The sequence below is a fragment of the Arachis ipaensis genome, chromosome B10 (genome assembly GCF_000816755.2).
Source record: "Arachis ipaensis cultivar K30076 chromosome B10, Araip1.1, whole genome shotgun sequence".
Taxonomy (NCBI): Eukaryota; Viridiplantae; Streptophyta; class Magnoliopsida; order Fabales; family Fabaceae; genus Arachis; species Arachis ipaensis.
This window is the reverse complement of record NC_029794.2, coordinates 18766414-18774785: the sequence shown is the minus strand read 5'-3', so window position 1 is coordinate 18774785 and position 8372 is coordinate 18766414.

Here is an 8372-nt window from a genome sequence, read left to right as displayed (position 1 = left end):
ATATAATATTTTATCCGAATATTAGTAAATATCAATTTTATTATATATATTATTCATATTATGGCCTAAATAACTAAGTCATAACTCAAAAGAAGTTGGTCCATCATTAATGTGTCTTAAAGTTGTTCTATTTCAAAAAGACTAATCCCTAAACTACATGGGTTAACCTACGCGACTTACTTAAGACATGAGTATTCAGACCTGTGTTTAATCCAACTTGCATGGCAAGCCAGATCCTGCTATTCACTGGTTCAAATATCATTAACAGTTCAATCCCTACCCCAACGTGAGATAACTTTTTAAATATTGAGGAAGAAACTATCTACTATTAGTAGTGAAAAAATTCATGAATAATAGCCAAGTCATCATTTCACTCTATAAATATTCTATTAAATTTAGGTATTTCTCAATCCCAATTCACTAACCTACTTTAAATCCTTTTTAACTTAAGCATCGAAATCCCTTATAAGTATCCACTACCACCGTCCAGGCGAGGATGTAGGTCAACCTACCGTTTTGGCAAACAAGTCAGAACTTCTGTCAAAAGAAGTTTGGACCTCACATCTAGGCCTATATCCACCTTGGTTTCAAGTATTACCTCGAAACATTGTTATCGTTGTCGAAGACCTGGAGTCTAATTTTTTATAATGGTAGACGAACAATAACAAGATAGATACACAACATCTGATTCAGATCTAGGAGTGGAAACCATCATAATAATGATTGAGCCCTCTCAGTTTATCGAGATTTGGGGAGAAATCAAAGGGAACAAGGAGGACCAAGAGTGAGCTCCCAAGTATTAAAACCATTTAGGGATATTTGGCTTCCCGCCATGATGTACTCTCACTAAAACCATGATATTAAAACCAGTATTAAAGACACTTCCGTATTTATTTGAGAGGGTTTTGCACTTATGATATGCCGCAGATTCTTTTGAGGGGGACAGGAGGGACTCGAGGAGAAGTCTGCAGTTGACATTGAGGAGGATGTGAAAGAGACGTGACCATCTAAAAAGAAATCGGACCAAAGTCTAACGGTAAAGTCGAGATGGTCCTTGATTTCTCTGCCTCAAGCTGCTTGGCCAATTTGAGTTTTTTGTAGGTGTTCGAACTGTTAATCATCCTCTCTACGAAAGAAGAAAATATTAGCAAAAAGCTTATATACAAGGGACGGATTTATGTTATTGCTTGTGGGGACAACCGCCCCCACTACAATTTGAATTTTTTTTAGTAGTATATGATAATAATATTTATTTGTCCCTATTAAATTATTAAATTACCTCACAATAATTTTTTACTCAACTTTTGATACTTAATAGTTAATTTAAAAATTTCATATTAGATGTTTATTAGAATAATCAATTCTCAATTTAAATGAGATTGGTGTTCTTTTTTAGAAAGTAACTTAAAAGAATATCTATCTTCTTTTAAAATTAGTTTTAGTTTTTTTCCGTGCAACTGTATTAATTGAAAAAACTTTCTCAATTATGAATATCAGTAAGAGTTGACTTCTAATTGTATGAAAATTAAATTTTTAAACAATTATTTAGTCATGTATATAGAAAGAGAGATATAATAGCTAATTTTTACGTATACATAATAATTTTATTATAAAAATTATTATTATGTTATATATATTTTTTCCCCACGGTCAAAATTTTCTGGATCCGTCACTGTATACAACTCTATATTTACCACAAACAATAGAGCCATCTACCTAACTCAGTCGGAGCATAACTCGACTTGGCTATAAGAAATTTCTTAGAGTAAATGGTCAAATTAGTCTCTAAAAGATTACTCATTCTTTAACTTGGTTCCCTAAAAATTTTTTTAATCAAATTCGTCTTTTAAAGATTTTAAATTAGTCATGTTAGTACTTCTGTCACTTTATTTTTTAATAGTGTCAAAATTTGCTAATGTAACATATTAAGTGACACCCAAACATACATCTAGGAGTCTTAATTGACTATTAACATAATTAATTTATAAAATTAGATCAAATCAAAACCTAATTGAAGAGAGAACTTGAGGCATTGGAATATCCTAATTTGGAGTTGATTTGATCTAATTTCATAAACTAATCATGTTAATAGTCAATTAAGACTCCTAGGTGTATGTTCGAGTGTCACTTAACATGTTATATTTACAAATTTTGACACCATCAACAAATAAAGTGACGCAAGGACTAACATGACTAATTTAAAATCTTTAAAGGACGAATTTGATTAAAAAAAAATTTTTCAGGGACCAATTTAAAGAACGAGTAATCTTTTAGGGACTAATTTGACCATTTACTCAAATTTCTTAATATTAAGATTCCTGCTCAGCCCTAACATTCTTGAAAAAGATTCACGATCATTTGCTCCTCCTTTTCAAGGTCCTCAAGTTCGTACTTGATAATTGTCGAGTCTTCCTCCCAATACAAACAAAACATGTACTCAGATTTTCATTGAAATAAAAAAGTAGTGAACCCTCTCGAAGTTGAATCTTGTAGTAGTTTTCGAAGTCATGAAATAACTCTTAAAAAATGAAAAATATCTTCCTATCCTAAATAGCTCGAAAAGAAGTCCACTGTTGTTTTTTAGAACTAAAAAGTTTGGTAAAATAAAAGAAATAGAAGAAAACCAAAGAGAAAGGGAAAGATCAAGTGTACGACTAACAAGCTAGTAAATTTTCATAAAATCCCAAACATTTGGGTGAAATTGAGTAGAAGCAACTCAGCAAGTTAACATAACATCTTGCTCGAAGTCAGAAAAGGAAATATTTACATTACACTTGAGGAAAAGACAGTTATACATAAAAATAAAGTGTGGGTCCGATTTGTTAAGACGAGAGTAACAAATTCTCTCTTCAGGTCAGGAGAACCTAAGACATAATTCTCCTCATCTTCCCTATTCCTGTAAATAGGATGAGTAAGTCATAATATCTCTAAAATTTCTCTATCCATTATAAAAACAGCTCTTAATACAGTATTATCTATCTAGTCAAAACTCTCAAGAATTCCGAAAGATATTATGTTTACTACAGAACGAGACATAGAAGTCGAAATACCTACAAAATATAAATAACTAAACATGTGAAGTACAAGAAGTCGGTCAAAGAAAAAAAAACAAGTCATATCATCTTCAAAAGAGTATAATCAAATAACTTTTGTCATTGCTAACAATGGCAGAAGCATAAAAAGTAGCCAAATTCACAAATTCCTAGTGGCACTGTCATCAAGAGCAACAACAACACCACTAAGAGGCAAGGAATGCCCCTAAAGACCATATACAATAACAGAAAATCAACAAAATGTATTATCTAAAATTTTATTTTAAAGAACACCAACATTTTAGAATTGCAAAAGACTACCAATATATTCTATCAATATTTTTAAAACTTTAAGGGATAAATTTTTAATAAAGAAAGAATAAATTCCATACAGTGTACACAGATAGGTCAAGCAAAAGAAGAGCAAGCATCAAGAAAATAGAGAAAAAGGAATACCAACATTGAAGCAAAAGAAGCAAGAATGTAGGAAGTATATCTTGAAACCGTGAAAGCACCACTAGAAGCAAGAGGACGAAAGAAGTTTGGAGGTAAAAAGTGAAGAAGATGAAATGACGCTTCAAAAAATAAGTACGAAGGCAGGCGAAAAAAAGAAGAAAGAAGCCAAATATATATAGTTATTAGTCAGGGCAAAGAAGTAATTCTACTTTGTTTTAAATGATGTGCACGATTGCCAAAAAAATTGAAAAATGATAAACCCTATTTTTAGGATTTATCTTGTGCTTAATTTAGTGGATTTTATCCATTATTCTCACACTTATTCATATAATTTGCATGTTTTACATTTTCCTTCCTAATTTTGTATTATAATTGAAAACATGCTTCTTTGGCCTTAAATTTGCTAATTTTAATCCTCTCTTATTACCATTTGATGCCGTGATATGTGTGTTAAGTGTTTTCAGGTTTTATAGGGCAGAAATGGCTTAGAGGATGGAAAAGAAACACGCAAAAGTGGAAGGAACACAAGAAATCAAGTATTTCAGAATCTAGTAGTGACGCGCGCGCATGAGCGATGCGTACGCGTGACCAATGCAGCAGGCAAGCAACGCGTACGTGTGGATGACGCGTACGCATGACAAAGTGTCACGTGCTGCAGATATCAGAAGTCGCTGGGGGTGATTTCTGGGCTGTTTTTGGCCCAGTTTCAAGCCCGAAAATGAAGATTAGAGGCTGCAGAGTGGAGCAGAAGGGGGAATCAATCATTCACTTTTCATTATTTACACATTAGGTTTAGATGTAGTTTTCTAGAGAGAGAGAGAGAGAGAGAGAGAGAGAGAGAGAGAGAGAGAGAGAGAGAGAGAGAGAGAGAGAGAGAGAGAGAGAGAGAGAGAGAGAGAGAGAGAGAGAGAGAGAGAGAGAGAGAGAGAGAGAGAGAGAGAGAGAGAGAGAGAGAGAGAGAGAGAGACTCCTCTCTCTAGGTTTTAGGTTTTTAAGTTTATTTCTTCTCAATTTCAGATTTCTACCTTACTTTAATTTAGGTTTCTTTTACCTTTATTTGTTATAGCACTTAATTATCTACTTTTCTTGTTGATTCCTCTATTTTACTAATTTAGATTATGAGTTCATGTGTTACTTTCAATTTTCATTAATGCAATTTATGTTTTACATTTCTTATTGCTCAGTTGTTTTGTTATTATTATTTCTTTGCTTGGGTTAGTTTTACATTTTGCTTGCCTTGTTAGTTTTCTATATTTTTACTTTGTGCCTTCCAAGTATTTGATAAAATGCTTGGTTGGATTTTAAATTAGATTTTTATGTTCTTAACTTGGATTGATCAATTAGAGACTCTTAAGTTGTCAAAATTCTTTTGTTGATTGGTGATTAAAAATTGCTAGTTGGCTTAGACTTCACTAAATCTAGTCTTTGATTAGAACTTGTGAACTTAAGTTGATTTTGCTCACTTGACTTTTCTTCATTGTTAGAGGTTAACTAAGTGAAAGTAAAAGGCAATTACCATCACAATTGATGATGATAATGAGGATAGGACTTCTAATTCTCTTTCTTTGCTAAGAGCTTTCTCAGTTATTAGTTTATTTTCTTGTTATTTACATTCCTTGCTTATTAACTCAAAACCCAAAAAAATACAATCTCATAACCAATAATACATACACTTCTCTGCAATTCCTTGAGAGACGACCCAAGATTTAAATACTTCAATTAATTTTATTAGGTTTGTACTTGTGACAAACAACTTAAATATTGATTGAGATTTAATTATTGGTTTAGAACTAAACTTGCAACATGATTATTTTTGTGAAATATCTTTACCGATGATTTACCCCCATCAATTTTTGGCGCCGTTGCCGAGAATTGCAAACGTGTGCTTTATTATTGGTTATTGTATATATTTGCCTTTTGCCTATTTGTTAGTTTTTGTTAGTTTTAGGACTTTGTTGCTTATTTTTATTAGTTTTTGTTTTTATTTGCTACTATGAATTCTCATCCCTTTGCTACAAGAGTGGTTACAATTATGTTGTAGGAAGTGGAGATTACAATGAGAACGTGCATCAAGGTTGGGACAATCAAGGGTGAGAGGAACCTAAGCTTATGATCAACCATTTTGGCAACAACCTCCACCAACGTACTATGAGCAAGAGCCATTCCATGATGCATACGAAGACAATGGATATGGTGGTAGTTATCAACAAGCTCCACCATACACTTATGAACCTCCTCCTCAACATAGTTTTGAACCACCATACTCAGAAGCCCCTTTCCACCATTCACCCCCATATGACCCTAACCCTTATCCACCATACCAACCACCATATGAACCATACGAACCATACATAGAACCACTCCAATTCCAACACAATTATCCCCAAGAACCACCACATTAATATACACCATCTCCATATCATTATCAAGAAGAACCACCTTCGTATTATAGGCCTCAAATCTATTCTGATCCAAAAGGATCAGTCCCTAAGGTACATGGATTAACCTACCAAACATGCTTGGGGGTATGGGTACCTAGACCCGTGCCCGATCCGTTATAACTTCCATGGCAAGCCAGATTCTGTCATCCACTAATTCAGATATCATCAACAGTTCAACCACTATCCCAACGTGGGATAACTTTTTAAATACCGAGGAAGAAACTACCTGTTATTACTAGTGAAAAAATTCATGAGTGTTGGCAAAATCATTATTTTCCTCTATAAATACTCCATTAAAATTAAGTATTTCTCAATTCCAATTCACTTAAACATGTTTTAAACTCTTGCTAATTTAAACATCGGAATTTTTTGCAAGTACCAATACTACCGTCCAGGAGAAGACGTCGGTCAACCTACCGTTTCGGTGAACAAATTGAAACCTTTGTCAAAAGAAGTCTGAACCTCATGTTTAAGTTTAGATCTATCTTAATTTGAGAGAGTGAGATAAAGAAAAAGAGAGAAATGATTATTTTTTATTTTTATGAATTTTTTAATTATTTTGTTTATATTTAAGAAAAAATAGAAATAGAACATAAATAATATTGTTATTTTTACTTTTTTTTTTTCTTCCTCTTATATATAGATAAAGTTCGTTTTGTAGAAAACAAAAATTATAAGTAATATTAAATCCATATCGTCGATATTCAATCTATAACTTTATCTTGATAGTATAAGCATAAAATTGAGATAATTTATATCATATCTAATCGTTTACTGTTTATTCTAGTTAACAAAGTCCAATATGAAATATAGCAATATATGATTCAAATCATATTTTAAACTTTTATTATTTTTTTAAAAAATAAAAAATAAACATTTTTTTCCCTCTAAAAAAACAGGTGTTGATATAAATTTTTTATTTTAAATTAGCTGTAAATACTGATGGTTATTATTTTTGGTGTTGATTTCTTGTTGATTAAAGCGTTATTATCAAATAGAATTTGAGGGTCTCTAAAAGGAGCGGATCCTCTCCAATAAAAAAAAATTAGATGGTGTTAATTGTTTAATATAATTCGTCATTACTCTCTCTTTTATATTTATTTTTGATCTCATTTATAAAATTAATAGTAAGAGATTACACTTTATTCCCTTAAATGTTAAAAAAACTAAAAAAAATCTTAAAAATATCTAGTAACCATTTTTTTATGAATTTAAAAAAAAATCATAAATACAACTAATGTTCTTATCCAGCGGATTCAACGTTCACCAAAAAAAATCCAGCGAATTCAACTAAATCCAGAAAAAGGTACTACATTAACATAAACATTTATCCTTTCTTATCAGAAAAGCACCGGATTAGATTTATGGCTAATGCTATATGCACAAATATTTGTGTTGCCATTAATTTCAATAAAATTAGCACAAATCTTTTTTTTTACATTTTTGTAGTACGAAATGTTTTATGAAAAACACACAAGTTTTTTTTTTTTTTTACCAAAGATAAGAAATTCAAATCTGCAACCTCTTAATTGAGTATAGGAAGACTATGCCAGTTGAGGTATAACTCATTGACAAAAACACAAAAGCTTTGATATAGTACAAAAATTTTTTTATATAATACAAAAATTTTAAATATAACACAACTATTAATATAATATAAATTTTTTTACATAATATATAAATTTTTACTGTAAATATATTTTATTATTTGAATGAGTCAATATTTTAAGTATGTGATCTTAAAATTTGTTTGTGTATCGCATACAACAATTTTTGTACTATATATTAAAATTTTTGTATTATACATTAAAATTTTAACATGTTTAACTCAAAATTTAAACCAACTTTATTTTTGAGACAAAATGTCAAAATCCATCTGTTTAAATAAATGGATAAATGAGCTTATCGAGTGTGTTTAGCTTATTTTAACAGTAATACTATTTTGTTGGTTGAGTGTTAATATTTTGGTAATGTGATCTTTAAAAAATTTTTGTGTTGAATATCAAAATTTATGTTATGTAAAAAATTTTTACATTGTGTATATTTTTATTAGTTGCGTGTTAATGTTTTGAACATGTAATTTTTTTAAATTTGTTGTGCTGAATACTAAAATTTTTATGCTATGCATCAAAATTTATGTGATATAAATCAAATTTTTTATGTTCTAATTTTTTGAAGAATTAAGTATAATTTTGTTCTTTATTATTTTGGTCAAAAATCAAAATCTTCTCTAAAATTTTTTTTAATCAAAATTGTTTCAAACATTAGACTTTATTTTAAAATCATTCTTTTCCTAATTGTTAAACAAAAAAATGAAAAAATGCACATATTTTTACCAATTTTCGCTTTTTCAAAAATATTCTTCTAGTACCACCTTCTTCCAAAAGAACCGGCTTTTAAAATTGACCACTTGGACTTGGATCCATGCATGAAGCTAGGTAAT